General features: G+C 31.4%; 1 protein-coding gene across 1 annotated transcript in view; it reads left to right on the plus strand.

The window, feature by feature from the left end:
- LOC119645119 (frizzled-2-like) overlaps positions 1-22,093 on the plus strand; it is a 220,597-nt gene that overhangs the window by 102,562 nt on the left and 95,942 nt on the right. The window contains exon 3 of the mRNA XM_038045049.1: positions 444-528. The gene's annotated coding sequence lies outside the window, so the exon portion shown is untranslated. The remainder of the gene's footprint in view (positions 1-443; positions 529-22,093) is intronic.

Consider the following 22,093-nt stretch of genomic DNA (forward strand, 5'->3'; position numbering starts at 1 on the left):
GTGTGTGTGTGTGTGTGTGTGTGTGTGTGTGTGTGTGTGTGTGTGTGTGTATGTGCGTGTGGACAAAATCTATTAATGATTATCAACTCGTACTCTTTTTCTGCTCATCGGACTATGGTACATAGAATCTGTTTAAGATACTAACGAACAACTGAAAACATAATTAAGTCCTGCATTAAAAGTTGTATTTATTAAACACTAATTAATGTACTGAAGTAAAGTCTCTAACTAAATTTATTTAAGATTTGCAATATCTAATCAAGTCACCGTTAAGTTTACGTTAATGTATTTAATCCTTAATGCTTATGTAATAAGGAAAGAGTTTTAAAACTTACAAATGTATTTAACATAAATTTCATGATATATAGAATTTGTGGCTAATTAACCTGTTTATTTATTTATATATTTCTGTTTGTGTTCTTTTTATATAATTTTAATTGCAGAATAGCTTTTGTATAAAATCGTACGCGTGTTGGAAAGGAACTACAAACCGCACTTGCAAATACATACATTGTGAAGAAAAAAAGGGTGAGTTTTTTAAAATTCATTTTGTATTTACACTTAAACCTTTTTCTCTATAGCGACGGTAAAAGAGCGCCAGATCTTCTTTGCTGGCTTTGCTTCTTTTGCATACAATTTTGTAACAAACGCACTGTTATATCCGTTTCCGCTATTCGAGTGGTACGCGATTGCACGTACATATCTATGCAGTTATGGTAGAAGAATGTACACTTAACTCTCGTTATATGAGTCTCGTTATGGGTGCGTGTGTATGCGGTTTAGTGTTTGTTCTGTTGTGTGCCGTTTCATTTCCGCTTAATAAACTGCAATAATTAAACTCACAGAATGGGATTAAAAGGATTGCAATGAAAGAAGTAAAAGATGGAAACAGAGAAAGTATATAACAACAACAGCTAAGTGCAGGCCCAAAATAGAATCAAGCTAACCAAACAGCACGTATAAATGTTGCAACAACAATAAAAAAAACAAAAACAACAACAACAGCGACAACAATAACTATAAACTATAAACAGTAACTTTGTTATATGTTTGTTTGTCTTATTTGTTCATTTTTGTTTCCCCCGTTTTTCTCTTTTTCTATTTCGTTTTTTGTTGCTGTTTTTTTACTTCATTTTAATGAACATTAAATTAATTTTTATATGCTTTCTACTCTTTTTACTTTTAGTCGCCTTCTTTGAACACATACACATGCACATATATATACATATATATATATTTTTTTTCCCTTTTTTTTTTTTTTTTTTTTTTTTTTTCTTTGCTCTATTCTTCGCTTTATCGTTTCACTATCCATTGGGTTAGTGAACTTTGACTGCATTCACTTTAATTTATAGCATTTTATTGCTCCTTTTATATTGGTTTGGAATAGTGAAATCGCCAAAATATTTATTTAGTATTAAACGAGCTCTAACTTTGAAAGACTCATTAATTCTCTTTGCCACACACATATAATATACCTGTATAGACCAATTCATGCATATCAATTTGTATTCGTTTTACTTAGATTTGACAGATTTTGATAAATTCACTTTACGTCTATTATACCTTAATAAAAACGGTCACTACGCAACTATTTTTATACTACTACAAAAATAGGATACTTGTATAGGTGTGTTTGCTTGACATATTTCAAAAACGACATTGTACAGTTTGTGTCATGTTTTGAATCAATATGCAATATTGAAGCGTTTTAAACTTGAGCATCTGTGTATGACAAATACACAAATTGAAGGACCCTAAAGGTCTCTTAAGATCAAACGAATGTTTCCAGTGCAAAAGTTAATCGATCAATTATATATTCAAAATATTGTTCTAAACGATTCCCTATATCGTCATTGCAGAGAAATAGTAGTCAACAAGTCTTTGAATTTCGATAGCGAATGACTGGCAAAAGACTGCCACATGTTGCTCAGTAGAGGATCGAACAATCATTAATAATTAGTTAGTCAGGCTGGTTAATACATCATCGCGATTTCGATGATTCCACTAAACATATTGCGCATTCTCAGTCCTCAACTGATTTTGACCAGTTTTCGACTTGACGTCGAACGTTTACTTCCAAGATTTTGGACAAGATCGCAAATGAAAACGAACACACTTGCCCGCCGAAAATGGTAATCACGCGACCACGTACACTGCGCACATACCTACAACTTAATGAGGCAGAAAATAGAATCGATGCTTTTGCATATGTAGTTCAGCTCCACAATTTTTGTTTTCTAAAACGATGCACTGCACTCATAAATATAACCACAATATCAATTTATGACAAATATTGATTTGAAAGTTTCCATAAATACGGAGCGACGGACCATTCAACACCCACCCATAAAATTCGTAGAATAACTTATAGATTAGATGAAGCCATTTAGTGTTTACTTACCTTACTAATCTGCAAACGAAGTGTGTACAAAATTTCTTTGATTTTCTCGATTAATTGTTACAGTGGTTTTAGTGATGCTTTGAAATTCTGAATCTGAATTTCGTGCATTGTTCGACCATTGCTTTTTATCGGGCAAAAATATCGTTCAAGCAAAACAATGGCTGCACAAGTGTTATTTGAGCTCCGTCCTATCGAGACAAATCGTAGAAAACTTGATTTGTTGCTTTAAAAACGCGACCGTACAAACAGCGATAGTGGTGAACGCTCTAGTCTACAGCTGTTCAACTAAACATAAAAAAAGTGCACAAAATCGTTTTGGAAGATCGTAGAATGAAATTTCTTAACATAGCTGTTATCCTAATGATATCAAAAGCAAATGGATTTAATAATTTGCTTGAGGAAGCTGTTCGAAATGGGTACCGCATTTGTTTACTTTTGATCAAAAACGACAACGGATTGATGGGTCAAAGCACTGCTTCGTGTTATTGTGGGCGAAATAAAAAGGTTATTTTCATACAATATGTGGCAATAGGCGAGATATGGATTCGTTACTACATTCCGTAGTCAAATGGGCAATAGCCCTCGTAATAATTGACTGCAAACGTCCGTATTTTGGAATGCGTATGATATAATATTTATCGACTATCTTCAAAAAGGACAGAGAACCAAGCCCGAATATCACATAGCTATCTTTAGTGCGATTGAATGACGAAATTGAAAAAAATCGATCCCAAATGAAAGAGAAAATAATGCTCTTTCAATAAGACAATGCACCGTGTCACTAGTCCACGATAACAATAACAAAATTGCATGGATTGAATTTCGAATTGCTTCTGTATTAAGCGTTTTCTTCAGATTTCGCCTCCAGCAGCTAATACTGCAAGCAATGAAGTCAGCATAAAAATTGAAGCCTATTGATAAATCGTTTTGCAAGAAAGGCATCGAAATGTGAGAAAAGCATTAGAGCGATTGAATTATTTTTTTAAAAAATCCCTTATTGAAAGTGAGATTTTGTCTTTAGTCCCAAAGATCATTAATTTATATGCAAAGTTTCTTAATTTTTGTAAATGTAGTACTTAGGACATTAGTTTTGATTAATTGAATAAAATTTCACTGAATGAAAATACTTTTCCTTCCTATTTTCCTTTCCAAGTTATTCAAAAGCATTTTCATACCCTTATTCAAATATCAAGCAAACTCATCATTCGTATGCTACATGGAAACATATAAGGATTTAAAAATGTTCTCTTCCCAGAGTCTAACAATTATCTACTTATCAAGCTCTTGAAAGTAACTCATGTTCGTCTTAATTCAAAATATAAGGCTCTTAGCTATAACTGTTATAAGGATATTCAAGCGTGAGCGATAAAACACCCCTCTAATTTCTTACACTTATATATGCATATACATATATATATATATATATTTATATGTACATATATATATTTATATATACATATATATATTTATATATACATATATATATATATATATATATATATATTAACATTAATGTATTTATTGTGTATATATAAATATACATATATTTATATATACATATATATATTTATATATACATATATATATATATATATATATATATATTAACATTAATGTATTTATTGTGTATATATACACAAATAATATAATATATATAGAAGAAAAATTAAAATTTTTCAATTTGACTTCTTCTCTCTCGCAAGCAGTCAATTTAAGTGGAAGAAGCATCAAATTACAATGCACACAAAACCGCAAAGTATTAAAGATAATCATCTTTATACAAAGGAAAGAAAAAAAGGTTTATAAACTTTATACGAAAAAAACAAAACAAACTTAATAGTAAAAGAGAGAAAGAGATGCGGTGGCATAAAAATTTGTCCGTACTTTTAAAGAAAAATATCAAATAACCGAACATTTATTTACAAGTTAAATAAGCAAGACATATTTGAAAATTTTTGAAATACTAAGACATTTTTCAAATTTAAACATAAGAATACTCAAAGAAATCCCAAATTAAACCAACTCCTAAAAGTTAAAAATTTAAATTAATTGACTGCTTATAAATGTCACGTTCTATTAACTATGCCAGAAAACTGATAAAGAGATCGTACGACTTACTAAAAGTTACTATAAAAGGTTTGATAGCTCAACTGGAGCAAGTTAACCTCTATTCATGCTGAGTAGTGGACAGAAGATATATTTAAGTACGCTCAAAACTGTTTTTGTAGTGAATAGAGATCGCATAAAAAAAAATCGCACAAAACTTTACGAATAGTTATAAAAAATAATTTTTGCAACACAAAAAAAAAAAGTTTTTTTTATGCGGTGATTAGAGATCGCATAAAAAAAAATCTTATTCAGAAAATAACTGAAAACCTTATAAACATATAATCATCCTTATCCTTTGCAGTCTGACAATACGCGGACTTTCTTGTGGTAAACTCAATTTCGCTTTCGTCACTCGAACTCGTTCAGAGTTGATTTTTTTCCAATTACCATGTAGTCAGTGATCAGTTTTTGCAATGACTGTTGTTTCATTAGACGCTCGTACATGTCTCGCAAGGTTGAAGCTCTTTTTCGCAATTTTGAAGTTCTTTCAGAATTGCCATCAATGACAAGAAAATTACGTACGAATTTATGGTAAAGGTGGAGTCCTGCGTAGATTTTATCTGCTGTCATATAGTCGGATTATTCTTGCCCAACCAGTAACATCGATTACGTAATTTTTAATGTCATCATCCCTTGAGGTTGCATCCTGAATCATTTCGACTGAACGTATTAAATCCCCCGATGCCATATCCTATCGCAACGATATATGTCGTCAACATTAATGTGCTTTCGACTGCATTTTTATTAATGACACATCCCGACTAGGCAGCTTTCCAGCATGCATTTGATGCATGCACTATTTTATTTCAGTAAAAAAAAGCCGAAATATATATCGAAAACCTTTTCCGAACTTCGGTCAAGATATTGCAACGTTTTCAAGTCTTTCCACAGTCTATCTAAAAATTAACTTCACGTAGTGTTTCTTAAAAGCTGCAATTATGCCCTCATCCAATGATTGTATAATATAAAGCTCGTCAGTTTGATAAAAATGTGATAAAAATGCTACTTTCACATTACAGTGCTCTATACATGGATCGTGGAACCGTGTTATAAAAACAGCCGTTGTGACCCTACCATTTTTTCTTTTATTGATAACTTCACCAATTATGTCCTGCTTTGATTGAAATTTTTATAGACCGCGCAAAAAAAAAAAAATCCTACAAAAAAAGACCGCACAAAAAGAGATTTAAATGTGTGTAATTATAAAAACAATAATAAAATAACGAAAAACAAAAAACGAAATGATATAACAAAAATGCAAATCTCACAGATACTATAAATCAATTTGCGACCTTTGTACCGACCTATGCTTTCTTTTAGCGTCTTTTCTTCTTTGATTTTATTCGGTGGTTTTTTTTTTTTTTTTTTTTGTGTCATTTTATTATATGAATTGGAGTATTTGAAAGCGATCTACATTCACTTTTGGAACGAAAAACAAATTAATAGTAAACCTACTATAATACAAAGATATTTAGTGTCTTTCCATCTTTCAAACCATCAAATAAAATTTTAATTGGAAAATGTTATCGAAAAGATACGTTTTTTGATAAGCGGAATTAGTTCAATTATTCGTATTTAATAAACCCCAATGTGTACATATGGTATAAAAATATCCCAGATTTATAAAAATTCATATATTAGGTCATATAAAAAATCTTTGCGGTTTTTTCCACGGAGTGGCGTTAATGCCTACATATCGAAGAAAAATCACTCAAGATTGTCTTAAACGCACATATGCTTAAAAGATGGCATTTGAGCTCACGTTTTTCGTGAAGACAGTTTTCTAATTCTTTGCTCGATTGGAAAATGGGTGAAATATCTGAAGAAATACGCTATGTAAAGCTTTTCACATGGCTTTAAAAAAAGTTAAAAGCGCCATCAAAATATCTCGAAAAATTTGTGTAGTGTACGGTGAGAATGTTGTGATTGAACGAAGAACTCAGGAGTGGTTTGCTTAATTCCGTTCCGGAAATTTCGATGTCAAAAGTACACTTCACTCTGGCGGATTTTGCAAGTGATAGAGCAAGACCGGCATGTAAGCTGCGAAGAATATGCGGAGCACTAAATGTCGACCGTATGACAGACAGAGACTTTTTATATGTCCCATTATAACAATTTTAAAAGGTAATTAAAAAAATATATCTGAGTGACCGAGTAGGCAAAGGATCTCGACCAAGAACTCAATGGTCGTCGATTGAAATCTCAAATGCGTCTAGAGTCTCCAATGAAGCCGATAGCCTTAGATGTTACTGCCTTGCGACTTAAGGCTTCCAATTTATTTCTCTAATTAAATTAATTATTACTAGTGTTTGGTGCTTTATATCAAATTGTTCCCTAACCCTTGACATCGGCGACTACGTCGATAAGCACTGTGATAAGCTCCTGATACATATAGCCTTTTGAATAGTCATATAAGTATATATGTCAGGTCAATTTATACCAAGTTGTCTGCTAACGCTTGACTTCGGCGCACCCGCCCTTAAGCTCTTTAACGGGTTTCTGACATATTTTCTTTTGAATAGAAACATAAAGATAAATGTATATGTATATACATCAGGTCATCAAGAATGAAATTTGCAAAATTGCAGCCTTTCCACGAAATGAGTTGCTAACACGTAACTACGATGATAGTGCCTTGGGCACTTCGACATAGGTCAGACTCCATAGTGATTTTAACTCTGTCTCATTCATTCCATTTCTTAGCTCAAAATTACATATGCGAACACTGAAGGACTAATTTGATACCGTCTGTTCCGTAGTAACACTATTAATGTTTCGCTCGGTCTGCGATGTCGCACTTCCGCCTAAGTGCACATATTTCGTAACAATGCGAGTTACTCAACCGTTCGTTTTTCAACAAAATAAATTTTTAAACAAAGTTTTTACCCTTTTTTAGAGTTTTGAATGATTTCTTCAAATAGGTAAGAAATATGGAACTTTCCAGCACAAAAAAAAAAATTCGATAAAAAAAAAATTAAATAATGTTATTGCCAAATAATTAGCTGTTAAAGTTGGCAATATTATTAACTATAAATTTCACTCTTGGCAAGGCAGTGCAATAACAAGAGCAACCCAACAACAAATTTTTTGCCAAAATATATAATAAGTAAAATACATTATAACTGTAATAATAAGTACGCTATACTACGTTCTTTAACAAAATTCTCCAATTATTTTACTAATAATCGAAAATATCGAAAAGTATATCTCGTTTTCACGTAAAGGCATGCTTATGATGGGAGCCAACCAGTGGTCCCAAAACGACAACTAACGTGCTTCAAATTTGGCAAATTTAATTTTCTTCTCAAAGATCCTATCATTCTTCATCTATGTTCGTTATAAGGTTGAAAGGATTACATTTTTTTTTGCCATATAAAGAAGCTTATTTTCCATAGTGGGGCCCAAAAAATGTATCAACGCGAGTTCAAATTTGGTATAATTCAAATTTTTTTTTCTTTTATATATATATTATACCCTTTTGAGATATAGGGATTCAATTTCCATCGAAAACATGATATGGGAAGGGGCTGCAAGAAGGTTCCAATGCAATCCAAATTTTTCAAATCAATCATAAGTATGCCGAAACACTAATACCAGGTTCTTTTTTTTTATTTTTTTTTTTATGTGACCAATCACTTAGGTGATGCCCCCTACACGTGCCAGCATGATGGCTTATAGGCACAGAGGGAGGGAAGTGATTCGGTCCGATATTTGAGCATGCCAGTTGCTATATAGAAGTTTGCTTTGAGCAAGGATAGTATATAGAATGGGGCTTGAAACACGAAGATGAAAAAATATAGAAGTAAATTCAAAAAGTGGTCCTGAATAGATGGATATAATAAAGCATGCGTCTATCATAAGAGTCGTTCTAAGATTTCGTAAATTTTTCTGGAAAGGAAAGTGTCCGTCCAACACTTGCATATTCCCCTGCGAAATTCAAATATTTACAGTCACTGCAAAGCTAGATAGGTCACTATGGTATCTAATATAATTTTATTAGAAAGCCGTCGAAAATGGTATCTTCTAAAGTGCTTAAAGGCAAACCCCACTCTAACTTTTTGCAAAAAGTCACAGCAAAAAGGGGGATATACTAACTTACCTTTTTTTTCATAATGTATGTGACACCCAAAACGAAGCTTCAGAGACCCCGCAACATATGTATATATTCATGATCAATATCAAATTCTGAATAGATTAAAGCATGTCCGTCAGCGTAATGCATGTTGTAAATATGCTCCTGGCCGCAAAAATCAAGCTATAATTGGTATTGAAAATGGACCAAATTGGTGGAAGGACATACTTACAGCGCCACGCAAACTGAGAACACCTCTGTGCAAAAGTTAAAAAAAAAAAAAAAATTGCCACGCCCACCCAATATTGTATCCAAATTTTTTTCTTTTCTTCAATAGCTTTATAAGACGCAACAAAGAGGCTTCAAAATCGCCATAAAGTATATAAATTCTTGGCCAGTTTCAAATATCAAATGCACCTAAACCTGTCTGTCTGCCCATTTGTCCATTTGTCTGCCGACGCAAACAGTGCAGCATTTATTGTGAGAATCGTCCCGTTAGCTAAACTGAAGAGATCGTCTACAAATTTGCAAAAGAGTGCCAAGGACACGCCTATAATGCCCACACGCCTATATGTTACCAAATTTTATTCTAAAAATCTAAATATGAAAATTTCCTTCTTTTACTAATTATTTGTTATTTTTTTTTTTTTGTCTCTTTTTTGGGGGGATAACGATGACGCGTATAAAAAATTTGGTCACGACCGAATATAATTTTCTTACTTGTTTATTTTTACTTCACTTAGACTATTCGCTTCTTTTACTAATTAGATAGCGTTACAAATAAATCTCTCTCAGTTTTCTTCAGAATTTTATTCATTTATTTATTTATTTATTTTTTTTTGTTTTTTCTGGTTAATGCAAGTTAACAATAATTTTACTTTTTTCTCACTTTAGTTTTAACAAAGCGACTAATTAAATAATTTTATTCATAAAACAATTAGAGATGAAAAATATCTTATTTGAGAATTAATTGCATTTGCATTGCATTTATCTATCTATTTATTTTACGCTAATTTTATCAACAACTTTAGAACAACATACTCGGTATACATAAATTGGCAAAAAGGCGAAAAAATTGAAAAGATTTTTTTGTGCAAGATTTTCAACCCGACCGACCCGACCCGTCAGCAATATAATTGAAAAACTTTTCATTAAATTTTCACTTTCAATTTATGCTCTTTTCGTATATTATCCACGACCGTGGATATATGTTAGTTGTGTGTTGTATGTTACATGAAATGGGAAATATCTGGGTATGTAGCCGATTAAATTCGATGATTTTGATGATGATCCTTACCTAAGTTATTCAACTTATGCTCATGCTAATCATGAAGTGCTGAAAATTGATTTTTCGGCCTTTCTTACGTTGATTGATTGATTTGAAGAAATCCGCTATTGAAGCCCATTAAACACTTGCCAGAAGCTTATTGTGTTGATTCTCTGTCATATCCTAATTTTCGGTTTTAGTTTCAACGATTTAAAGGCGGTAAAGGGTATTTTAATACCAATGAAAAGAAAACCTTGGACGACCAAAAAAATGGACAATGAATTGCAAGACATTTTGGACGAGAACTCAGCGAAAATTCTCAAAGAGCTATATGAACATAAGAATACATGTATATAGCGAGAATTTTGCTCAACTTGTATTTCATATATATTTTCATTTCTTTCAATATGCTAACGTAGATGAATGTGAGCAAAAAGAGGATCATTTTTGCATGAATGTTCGTTCACCTTTAGAATTGATTGTAACAATGCTGATTACATTTGTGAAGTGTTAAAGGAATTCAGATCGATATATGAGATGTATGGTTTCCGATTACACCCAGCAAATGAATTTCATTGAATGAAAATCGCTAAACTTTATTTCATTATTCATTTGCAGTGACGAATTTGTGCACAATAGCAATTATATTTTGTGCATTGTGTATGCGTAACGTTAGAATTGTTGTTGTAATTGTTTTTTTTCATTTTTTTTTTTTTTTCAAATTAAAATTCAATTCATAAACTTGTTCGTAGTGCATAAACCAAAGCTATTACGCATGAAAACATCATAAAAATGATTAAGATATGGCGTTGTTCAATCTTTTGTTTACAATTTTCAACACTATATATATGATCTCCAATATCAGTTAATAAATAGTGCGAACAAACTGTAGAGAGATGTGGTACAGTCCACGCTTCTATTATTGTACTCAGCACGAAAGCTTGAAGTATGCTCGCTTTATTCAAGCGTGTGCAACGTCGAGAAAAATGCTTTAGCTAATTTATAAAGTATTCCGTGTAAAATCTGTCCGTGTGTGTGTGTGTGTGTGTGTCACCTTTTACTGGTTGCTTTAAATTTAAGAAAAACATTGGAAATTTCTTCCCACAATTTGGCGTCGAAAATTCCCTGAATCGGTCAAAGGACGCAGCCATAAACTAAAAATATGTCTCTTCTCAATAGCAAAAATAAAATTAAGATTTCGCAATTTTACAGTCCATCGTCACGTCCAAATTTCATTTTTTTTTTTTTTTCTTTTAATATTGTGGGTGTAAGAGATTCGGCCGAAACTGAATATAAATTCGTTGCTTGTTTTTTCTCCCAAATGAAAATAAGAAAATAACTACCAATGTGGATAACTACCCTGCGTAGAGAATTTATTATAAAAGATTTTCATGTAATTTTAGTCTTCTTTCTTTCTTTCTTTCTTTTTGTTTTTTTTTTTGTTTTGTTTTTTTTTTTTTTTTTTTTTTAAGAAAGGACGGAAACAAAAGTATTTCATTGAATGCTCTTGATATTCGAATAAGCAGACGACGCCTCAGGTTAAATGGAGAAATCATATTTCTTAGTTATTTGTAATTATTAATAAAAAGATTTGATTCTTTCATACAAGCCTAACCTTTACGGACTGACTACACGGTCTCACTTGAAATGTCCTAAAATAAATATTATGATAAAACGCCTGCTGTTTCATGTGTAAATATTTATTCTTCCCTATACATCGAGTGAAAATGAAGTAAAATATGTTCGAGTAGATATTTTCAAGAAAATAAACAATGACGCTGACAATGGGCACCACTATACTTTGGTTAGTAAGAAGTACTTACCTATATATACGTATGTTGTGATGTGCGTATGAGTACGCGTCGATATGTGTATTTTGTACCCTAGCACTAGACAGATACACATCGTCATTCTCCATCATCATCACCATCATCATCTTCATCATCATCGTCATCGTCATCGTCATCGTCGTCATCATCAACGTTAACGTTAAATCGAAATTCAATTTCATTCAATAACTTGAGGATATTACAATAAACACTTTACCTTGTTTGTGGCAATAAGTATAACTATAGGCTTGTTTGTTATTGCTGTTATTGTTATTGTTATTGTTATTGTTGTTCTGATATCGGTTATATTGTTGTTGTCGATGACAACGCCTATATCGTATGAAATTCATTTTAGTTCTTGTTTATATTTAGAGTTTCAATACCAGCTTATAAACTAAAATAACCTCACATAATATGTATGTAAATGTGTCCTATGCATATGATGTATAATAATAATAATAATAGTAGTAGTAATAGTAGTAGTGGTAGTAGTGGTAGTAGTGGTAGTAGTAGTAGTGGTTTATTTGACTTAAGAACTCACGCAAACACTGAGCTATGTAAACATGATCCTTCCAACAACCAGCATTTTTCGTTATACTTACATTTACATATCTATTCGTGCATATTTAACTGATTACATGCGATGCACACATATGTATACTCATATAGATGCTCTTGGCGATGCAATACATAATGTGGTTGTTGTTGATATATGTTGAGAATCTTGTTATGGCAGCACATTAATCTGTCGTCTTGAATACAAATTTCTTTAACAGCAAATAACAGAAACTTAAAAACAAGAGACTCACAATGAAAAAGAAAATAATTCAGGCACCCATTGCGACAATTGTGGAATGCGAAAGCTGCTGAATTCCATATAAAGGGAAGTAAACATAAAAGCATTAATATTCAAATAAAATTTCCAAGATCTCACTTAAGATGTTAATGTTTTAAATAGATTATGTATATATATACATAATCGTGGGCCGGAGAAGATCATTAGGTAGGGCAGGGTAGAGAATAGCCCTAAGCTGAAATTATGCCCGTTCGGTAAGACATACGACAGTCTCAACAGCATACGATCCTCACACAGAGCGGCCCTAAACAGTGACCGCAAGTATATTTTCGATCTTTCGATTAGTTGGACAGATATGGAAGGGTTTACAAGTATTTTGTTACAAAAAAAATTAAGTATCCATATATATGGATATATATGCATATTTTACCTATACATTTTGTATTGTTACGCAACTGTTACGTAAAGAAGATGAAAATTGCTTACCTTTAACTTGCATGGATCCATTCGCATTCATTTAACGACAGTTAATACGAGCGACTAGGTCGGCATTATAGCGGGGTAATGCTTAACGTACAAGGAGAAAGACAAGAAAGAAAGCTACATCAACACCTTTAGGAGAATTTTAAGGACTACACTCACTACATTTAGATACATTTTTTTTACATTTAAAAAGCATGCTCCGATTATAGTTAACTTCAAAAATTGATCGCAATAACAAATCTTGTAAATCGATCGCGATTATTTTCAAATCGATCGACTGCACTTACTTAAGAATGTTGTTTGGGACTTTCATTTCATCAAAAAGTTGCACTGACTGTTTCCACAAATGTTATAAGTTGAATATATTGTGTACGTGACAGACACCGAGAGACAGACAAACAAAGCAGTGTTTGCACAGAGTCAGCTGACAATTGAACGTACAGTCATATTTATATATATTCGCCCCGCCCAACAACATTTGGGATCTTGAGTACAATTCGTAATTAGTAGCTTCAGTTGAACTATTTCTCGGAGCAATGCATTTAAAAGACAAAAATTTTTTCATTTACCAGTTAGTAGTTATCGTTTAAATAATTAACTCATATAACGTAGGAAATGTTTATTTATTTATTTTATTTATTTATTTATTTATTTATTTGTTTTTTTTTTTTTTTTTTAATTTTAAAGACGAATCGAGTACTCTCTCGACCGTCTTACTAGTCGGTTGCATATGCATATGGAAATTTGTTGAAATTGTTTACTATGCACATGTGCTACGTTGTGCAATACTTTAAATCAACAATTCCACGAAAAGTGTTTGAATATATTTGCTTCATTTATTTTCTAACGTGCAAACAAACAAATTTATAAATATATTCATTTACACTAAGTAAATAAAAACTAATGCGTTTAGATAACAACAATTTATTCAAATAAAGTGAAAGCAAGTAACAAAACCCAACGCAAATTTGTTACATGAGTAAGTGAAAAGGTGAGGCAACGCGATATTTTTGGAATATTCGTCAAATTCCCGAAATACGATATCAAGAATAGAGATTTTTGTGGAAGTATTGTTTCTTAAGTTTCTTAATTCCAAGCCATCGAGATATCTCTGTCTATGTCTTTTTCCAATCCTCTCGGAAGTGTACATCTGAAAAGCCATAGTTTCTTCTTTTCTTTTCTTTTTTTTTTTTTTTTTTTTTTTTTTTGTTAATAAAGGCAAAATTCGACTTGAATCTGAAATTGAAATTTCAAAATGACTTTTTTCCTCGACAAGTTATTCAGGAAAAGATTTATAAAAAAAAAAAAAGGGTAGAATAACCATTTATTGCATGAGAGATATGTGAGATGCAAGAAATGTGTGCCTGATATTTCATGGTAATTGAATCGAATTATGAGTAAATTGCCGTATATATGCTATGACCGGTAATTATAAACTCTCATACATTTTATTAACGAATAAAATATTATTATATTTAGATGTAAAAACTAATTTCTTCAAATAAAGAAAGCAAACTAACAAAAAAAGAATCTGACTACTTGCGACTTAGACCATACGGTTCAAAATAATAAAATAACGCAGACTTCGGTCTAGTTGAGTGAACGTATATGCCGTGTCTTAATTTTTTTCATATTTTTTCTTTCTTTCTTTTTCTGCTCGCATACTTCCCTTAATATTTTTCCTCCAAAAAAAAAAAAAAAAAAAAACAAAAGGAAAAAAAAGAAAACATAACACAAGCCACAAAACTGCAATTGTAATAAATTATTGTGTATGCAAACCTACGTACTCAGCAAAAGAAAAAAAAAAAGAAGAAAAACGCTAACTATGTTCGTCTTGGGATAACCACTATCTGAAATTTGAAAAACTTTTCCTATATAAATGAAATTTATAGCATGTCTTGTAGTGCGCACTCCAAACGAATGACTAACGCATATCATATGAGTCACGAATAATTCACTAGAATGTTGGCCAAAAAGACCAAAATCGGCGACATAATTACTAATCAACTTGTTCTTATAAAGAATAATTTTTATATATCCATATTTATTTATTAATTTTTTTTTTTTTTTTTTTGGAAATTGTGCGCTTATGTAGTTTTAGTTTTTTAGACTCCTTTTATTATTATTATTATTATTATTATTAATTTAGCCAGAGAAATAAATTGTCAGAGTAAAGCCTTAAAGCGCTCTAGCACCTAGCGCAAGGCTATCGGCTTCATTGAAAAGTCTAACGTTAGTCGAAATACTTTGATCAGAATCAATCATGTAAACAAATGAATAAAAAATGTTTTATTTATAAAATTAAATGATTTGTGATCGACAATAATGGGTGGACAGAAATTTTAGCTTTAATGAATCCAAATGAATCGAATGTCAGGTGTAACTCATATATATATATATATAAGATATTTTCAAATTACAGACGTTCCAAATGAGTTAAGAAACTAAGTAGACTTTGATTATGTTTTCAAAATGAATATAAAAACATTCAATAATGTAACAAGTTGTTCACTTAACTATAGACATATAGGTAGGCATGCCGTAAGATTATCACCTTCAACATATATAAATATATATACATATATATATATATATATATATATAGCCTTCGTCAAGTATGTGCTTGTTTAAATGTGCTTTTCACAGTCTTAAAATATGTCGTACGGTGTGAAAGAAATTATTAAAAATCCCCATGATATTCTAAACTCTATGGATTAAAGAAATAAAAATAAAACGATTTATTGCCGTTGTTGTTCTTTTTTGTTGTTATTGTTGTTGTTGTTCTTGTTCTTCTTGTTCTTTACAAGACGCTATTGAATTTTAAAGGAAATAAAAAAAAAATAAAAAAAATTAAACCAACAAAACAAGTTTATAAGCAAACGTTGATAATATCCATGCGACTGCTTGGTTATCCTTGATTTTAAAGATTTGATAATGAAATAAATTCATGGAGAGTATGTTTATTCGTGTATGTGTGTGTGTGTGTGTGTGTGTGTGTGTGTGTGTGTATATATGTGTATGGATATCTTTTCAATTCATGTCTATATATAAATTGTCTCTTCACAAGAAATAACAAATGCAATAACTTATGTTTGCTGTCTGTTGCAACAGATATACAAACACATAAACGCCATTGGAAGACTATTGTGTTGCATACTCAGGTTACACATGAGAAATTGTCATTTATTTTGTTGCCATCGCACATCGCACATCGCACACTTGTACGCACAGCAGGGTTATACATTTTCTTTTCTTCTTTATGACTATGTGAAGGAAAAAAAAAAAAAAATTATCTGACTTTTATTAAAATTAATATCTATTACTTTGGGAAAATATGCTTAAAATTGTAAAGACTATAGTTTAGTGGTTGCATCCACTCACTCCACAATCATCATCTTGATTTCATTTATTGTAAAAGTGTTTGTGACAAATTTTTCCATTTTCTTAAGCCATATTTTATCATTTCTCTTATATACATATATATATATATATATATATATATATATATATGCATACACTAGACCATAATATGAATTATGATTTTTATAAATATAAACCTGATGTTTACTAACCATACTATACATAATTTCTCTGGATCGATTTGCTGTTGCAACATGTTTCGAATATTAATTTTTTTTTCTTCGATTTCTTCTTGTGATTTAAATGAACTTAAAATCATTTCAAACACAATTAAAAATCAATGAACAAAAAAAAACAAAGCGGACATTTTATTGTTTCTTTTTTTTTTTTTTTTTTTAAACCTTAAACAATATACTTGAACAGAAACCTAGACACGCCCACGTACGTGATATTCTGTCCAAAAAAATTAAAAAAAAAACAAAACTTTCCTTAAAACAGAAAACTATAGCACGTGATACACATATCAATTAAGCAGAAATAGGATACTTTCTGTAACTAAGCAAGGGCGCAACTATATTTTTAAGTTTGATAATATTTAGCTTTATATTTATATTTTATGAAAATATTTTCAAAAATTAGTTGACAACAAACACGTTTTGCTTATGATCAGAATCAGCGAATCTTTCGAATATCACATTAAGACTTAATAAATACTCTCATATCTTTTTTTACACGGTAGTTGGCGTTCGTTAGCAAAAAGAATTGTGTAAAAAAATACTTGCGATATATGGTAAATTTGACGATAGATTCCACAACTTTAAAAAATTGTGTACAATGAAAAAATTCTATATATTTTTTCAAAAAAACGTGCAAAAAAAGTAATAATGAAATCCATATTACATATTTTTAAAACAAAAATCATTCATTTTATAAACAAAAAACAAATTAAAATTAGTGTATAACTAGAATTTAGTCCCTAACTACATATATATATATATATATATATATATATTCATAGTCATCAACTCAGTTTCGCCCATTTTCAACTTTGTTGAACCGTGATGCTGATCTGCTAAATATGACTGCATCGGTGTAAGTCATTGTTAATCGGAAGAAGACAGATCTGGGAGATACGCCGATATCAGAAGATGTTTCCCAAACTAAATTGACGATCACTTCATGAGCTGCTTTTCCTGAAGACGGACGCACGTATACGACTTTCTATCAATTTCAAGACTAATATACGTTTTTGCACCAAGTCTCGCTAACCACTTTCTAATTGCTTCGTAGCGTGTTGTATGCTCATTCTAAACCAACTTAATCATCTGCATTGCTTTAGCTGCGCTGTAGTGGTCCCGTAGTTTTTTTTACTGGGCCGAACTACCCACTTCTCACTTGACTCGTCCTAAGTGATGTTCCCATTGATATTATTTATCTGGCCCGTATTATGGCTTTTTATCACTCCGGTTGTTTATTAGCCTATCAGCAGCGAAACAAATAACACCTTACGCAAATGCAACTTTTTCGACAAATAACTCAAGATAAAAGCAAAAGTTGTTGACGCTTCGGTTCGCTTGCTTTTCTGTTCCTAGTGGAAGGTTGATATCTCGTACAGCACAAACATCTGCTCAAAATATTGAAAATTCTCCTTGATCAACTTGCTTTGTGCCACACAGGCTATTAAAAACGAAACATTATTACAAAAACAAGAAATGAAGTAAACATTGCGTCTAAGTTGAGGCAAACACGTGAATAACCCAAAAAGAAATTAAATTTTTATTTCATTTTCGCTTTACGCACCAACAGAATTGCAATACCGTGTTTTTCAATTTTACTTTGTATGAATATGTAAAAAATTGAAAAAGAATGAACAGAAACAGGCTAAAATCAATTGAGCACAAAAAAAAGTTTTCGTTGTTAGACGGAAAATTATTATGAAAAATTGGTATCAAGCGTACGCTTCTTCTTCTAGACGTGCTTGAGTTCCTGAGATTGTTCCTTGTTTTATTAGGGAAATATATCTGGCATAGGGCTATCGACAAGCATTACACTTTTATGCGGGCGTTATAATTTTCGAATAAATACAATAATCTACGGCTAAGTTCGATATTTAACAATCTTTACCTTTACGCTTTAACTTTGTTCGAATCTACAATAAGATTAAAAGCCTAGCTCTATATGGCTGTTTCATGCCTGCAAAAATGATTGCATTGATTACGATAGAAATGTTTTTGTGCACTTTCAATCATTAATCCAAATCAATGATATTTCATGTGTTCGGTGTGGCATGATGAACTTGTGCCAATTCTATCATCGACAATTTCATTTCGGACCGGTTCGGACTTCTTTTCACGATCGAACATCTCATATGAATTATGACGAATTTTGAGAGCATCTGGACCATCTTCAACGTCGAGTTACCTCTATACGTTATACAAAAAATGCGAGTAAATCGTTTTCTCTTTTTTTGGATACGCCCAGCGACGAACGTTCACAGATCGATCGTCTTTAAAAATTGCTACTTGTTCCACCCTTAGAAAGTCGAAAGTTAAGAAAAATCAATACGATTTTTGAAAAATTTCTTTCGTATCAAGTGGACAATGTGAACTGATAGACAGATACGATGCGATAAATTGAAGAGACTCGATAGAAATTCGTAAAAATCAACTTTGAAATAGTAGCAAGAGATGTGTTTTGAAGGGGTGTATTTTCTTCCATGGAAAACATCCATTAGACCCAAACCAAGTAGAATTAAAGTTTTTTTTTTTAAAGTAACATAAATGGGCTGTGGTAAGAAATTGTTGTGCCGCCTATTTCTGACGTTGTTTGGTAACGAACGCGTTAATCTTGAAAATGAAAAATACTAGGAATTATTTGTCTACTTACGCTAATTTACTATTTAAAACCTATGTAAACTAGTTTTATAGTATACTTGAATACAAAGATGACGCCCGTAAAAAAAAATAGAAAGTTATAATCGGGCGATGCCGACCATTATATACCTCAGACCACTTCGCCTAGTGCAGTTATTCGTTCGTTTTGGTAATAACGCATCGAAGAGTACAAATTACTTTCATAAAAGCTCGCATATTGGAAAGTTCGGTTTTCTCTCCGCATAAGATAAGTGGCGGTGATCCGTTTATTTGATCCAAACTCTCTATCGTTAATTTTTTCTGCGGAAACGCTCCTATGAATTATTAAGACATTATTAGATATCTTATATGGAGGGGGAATGAAATAGACCCACGTGATTCAAGTTAGATCCAATTAATTTTTCTATTTAATTACTATCGTGAGCAACTTTTCATTATAGAAGAAAATTACCAATTAGACATTTTCGGCGTATAAGGATTTACATTTAGACCCACATTGTCCAAATTCAGCGAGATTGATAGAGATGCCTTGTCAATTTCCTATTATGAGTCAATTTTCACCATGAATTGTTGGAAATTCGATTTTTGTACTTTCCGCAGGAACGATGGTATGCGAACGGGTTCAAAAATTTCCTCCAGGCGGTCCAAAGTTTTCAGACCCTTTGAAAATGCCGAAATACTACTATTTAGTCCCTTTTGCCGGGAAATTTTAAAAATTTGCATATAACAACTTTTCAGAATAGCGCGTGATATTGGGACCGATTCGAACCATTTTTAATAGCGTTCGTCCTTGGGCGATATTTCATCAAAATATCTCGCGAATTGCGACCTGCAGCTAAAAAACACAAAAATAGGTGAACAAATATCAGACAGACGGACGGACAAATAGGCTTAAATCGATTTAGAAAATGATTGTTAATCGATAGATAGGTCTACCTTAAGCTCTTCTGAGTTTTACATGCGTCCGCATTAAGTTAATGTACCCTACACCTGTACCACAAGTGATGTATGGTATAACTAAGAGAAACGTTTACTTAAGCCAGTAACCGTCGGATAAATATTAGAAAATTTTGCAAAATTTCAATGCAAAATAATGCATAAAATGAAAGCATTTATGTTCTCTTGATACCTCATCAACATATCGATCAATAATTTAAGAGGGTACTTATGTCTGCTTATAAGTGTAACGCTATGTCTGCTGTATGCCTGTAGATATTTCTTTAATAAAATGAAATCGCATTTTGTTGTTTGCTTGGACTTCACAAGCCCGTTTTCGGATTGTTTTCGTTTATGACTGATTATTCCCTCGGAATATCAAAATTGACATAAAGCCATGAAATAATTGCGACAAGGATACACATTGTTTTCTTTTATGATTAGTGGTACCGGCTATAACGGAACAATATACCCCTAAATGCAATAAGTTACTCCTCTAATATTAATCATTCTGCTCAGCTTTGTTAACAAATATCTTTACGCAGATACTCAAAATATGCCTTAACTTTGGCTGATTTGTTCGGTTTCTAGTTTTATTCATAGTGCAAGTTTTTTTTAATAAACAATTCTCCTCGAGCACATTTTTAATTATTATTCAATGCCACTTGACCGCATTTGTTATTTTTATAAATAATTTGCCTCAATAATATTAAAAATAAAACAAACAAAACATTCCTGTTCTCTATCTGCTTCTCTTTAACAATTACAATAACTTTTGTGAAGATACTTCAACATATACATATATATATATATATATATATATATAAATATAAGAGATTCTGTTTAGGCATTTTATACGATGCTTAAAGTCGTATCTATACCCAATCAATGCTTTAATAATTATACGAAAATGGTGAATTGATTTCTAGACTGGAGTTAATATTTGTCCGGGCCTTTTTAATTTTTTTTTTAATTTTTTTTTTTTTTTCTTTTTTGCCCAAGAACATCTTTATCGTTTAAGCGAAAAGACACCAGTCCCATTAGTCATATTCATCCAGAATGTGTACATCTTATACAAGACCATCACTGCAGATTATAATTGAAGAGATAAAAAACAAAAAATTCCCATCATAAAATAATTCATTTGTGTTCACTTAATTTTGCCAATTTCTTCATTATCTATTGCTGATAGTATTATATAGAAATATATTTTATTGCTGACCAAATATGTCACAGACAAAAGCTAGAAATGCCTTGAGAAAAAAAAAAAAAATACGTAAGAAAAATAAAATTTCAAAGGTTAGTAGTTATCAATGACATACGCTTGCAAGGATTATTCAAAAATTCTTTACCGATTTGAAATGGATTTTGAATAAATTTTTGATCTTAAAGAGAAAAGGGTTAAACCGAAAATATTTCATTTCGAATTATTTTGAGGAGGATTAATCCTCCGATTTTTGCAGATATGTAAATAAATTCTTCTATTCAAATCCCGCTAGTCAGTGTAAATGGTATATATGTACACATACGTACGCATTACAAATAAAGCGGTTTCATAAGTCACCTGTTGGGTGTAGATAGTTTGAAGAAAATTTTTAAATATGTATTAAAAGGCCCTGCTCGTGTATCGCACTCGAGCGCGCTCCAGCACTGCTTCATAGTAAATTTTATAAGCATGTGTTTTTTTTTTTTTTTTCTTTTATTTTTTAACTAAAAACGTTATAAAAATAAATACGTGCACCATGCCGTTATTGCTGCTATTAAACAAACCAATGCTCCGTATACAAACAAAGATAGACCAAGAATATATATATATATATATATATATGTATGTATATTTATCCGTATATCGATACCTTATCAAACAAACCAACAAATTGTATGGCTGATGGTGTATGGCTGGCTACTCATATGAATTTGTGTTTCTTTTTTTTTTTTTTTTTTTTTTTTTTTTTTTTTTTTTTTTT

This window comes from Glossina fuscipes, unplaced genomic scaffold, assembly GCF_014805625.2.
Source record: "Glossina fuscipes isolate IAEA_lab_2018 unplaced genomic scaffold, Yale_Gfus_2 1, whole genome shotgun sequence".
Classification (NCBI taxonomy): Eukaryota; Metazoa; Arthropoda; class Insecta; order Diptera; family Glossinidae; genus Glossina; species Glossina fuscipes.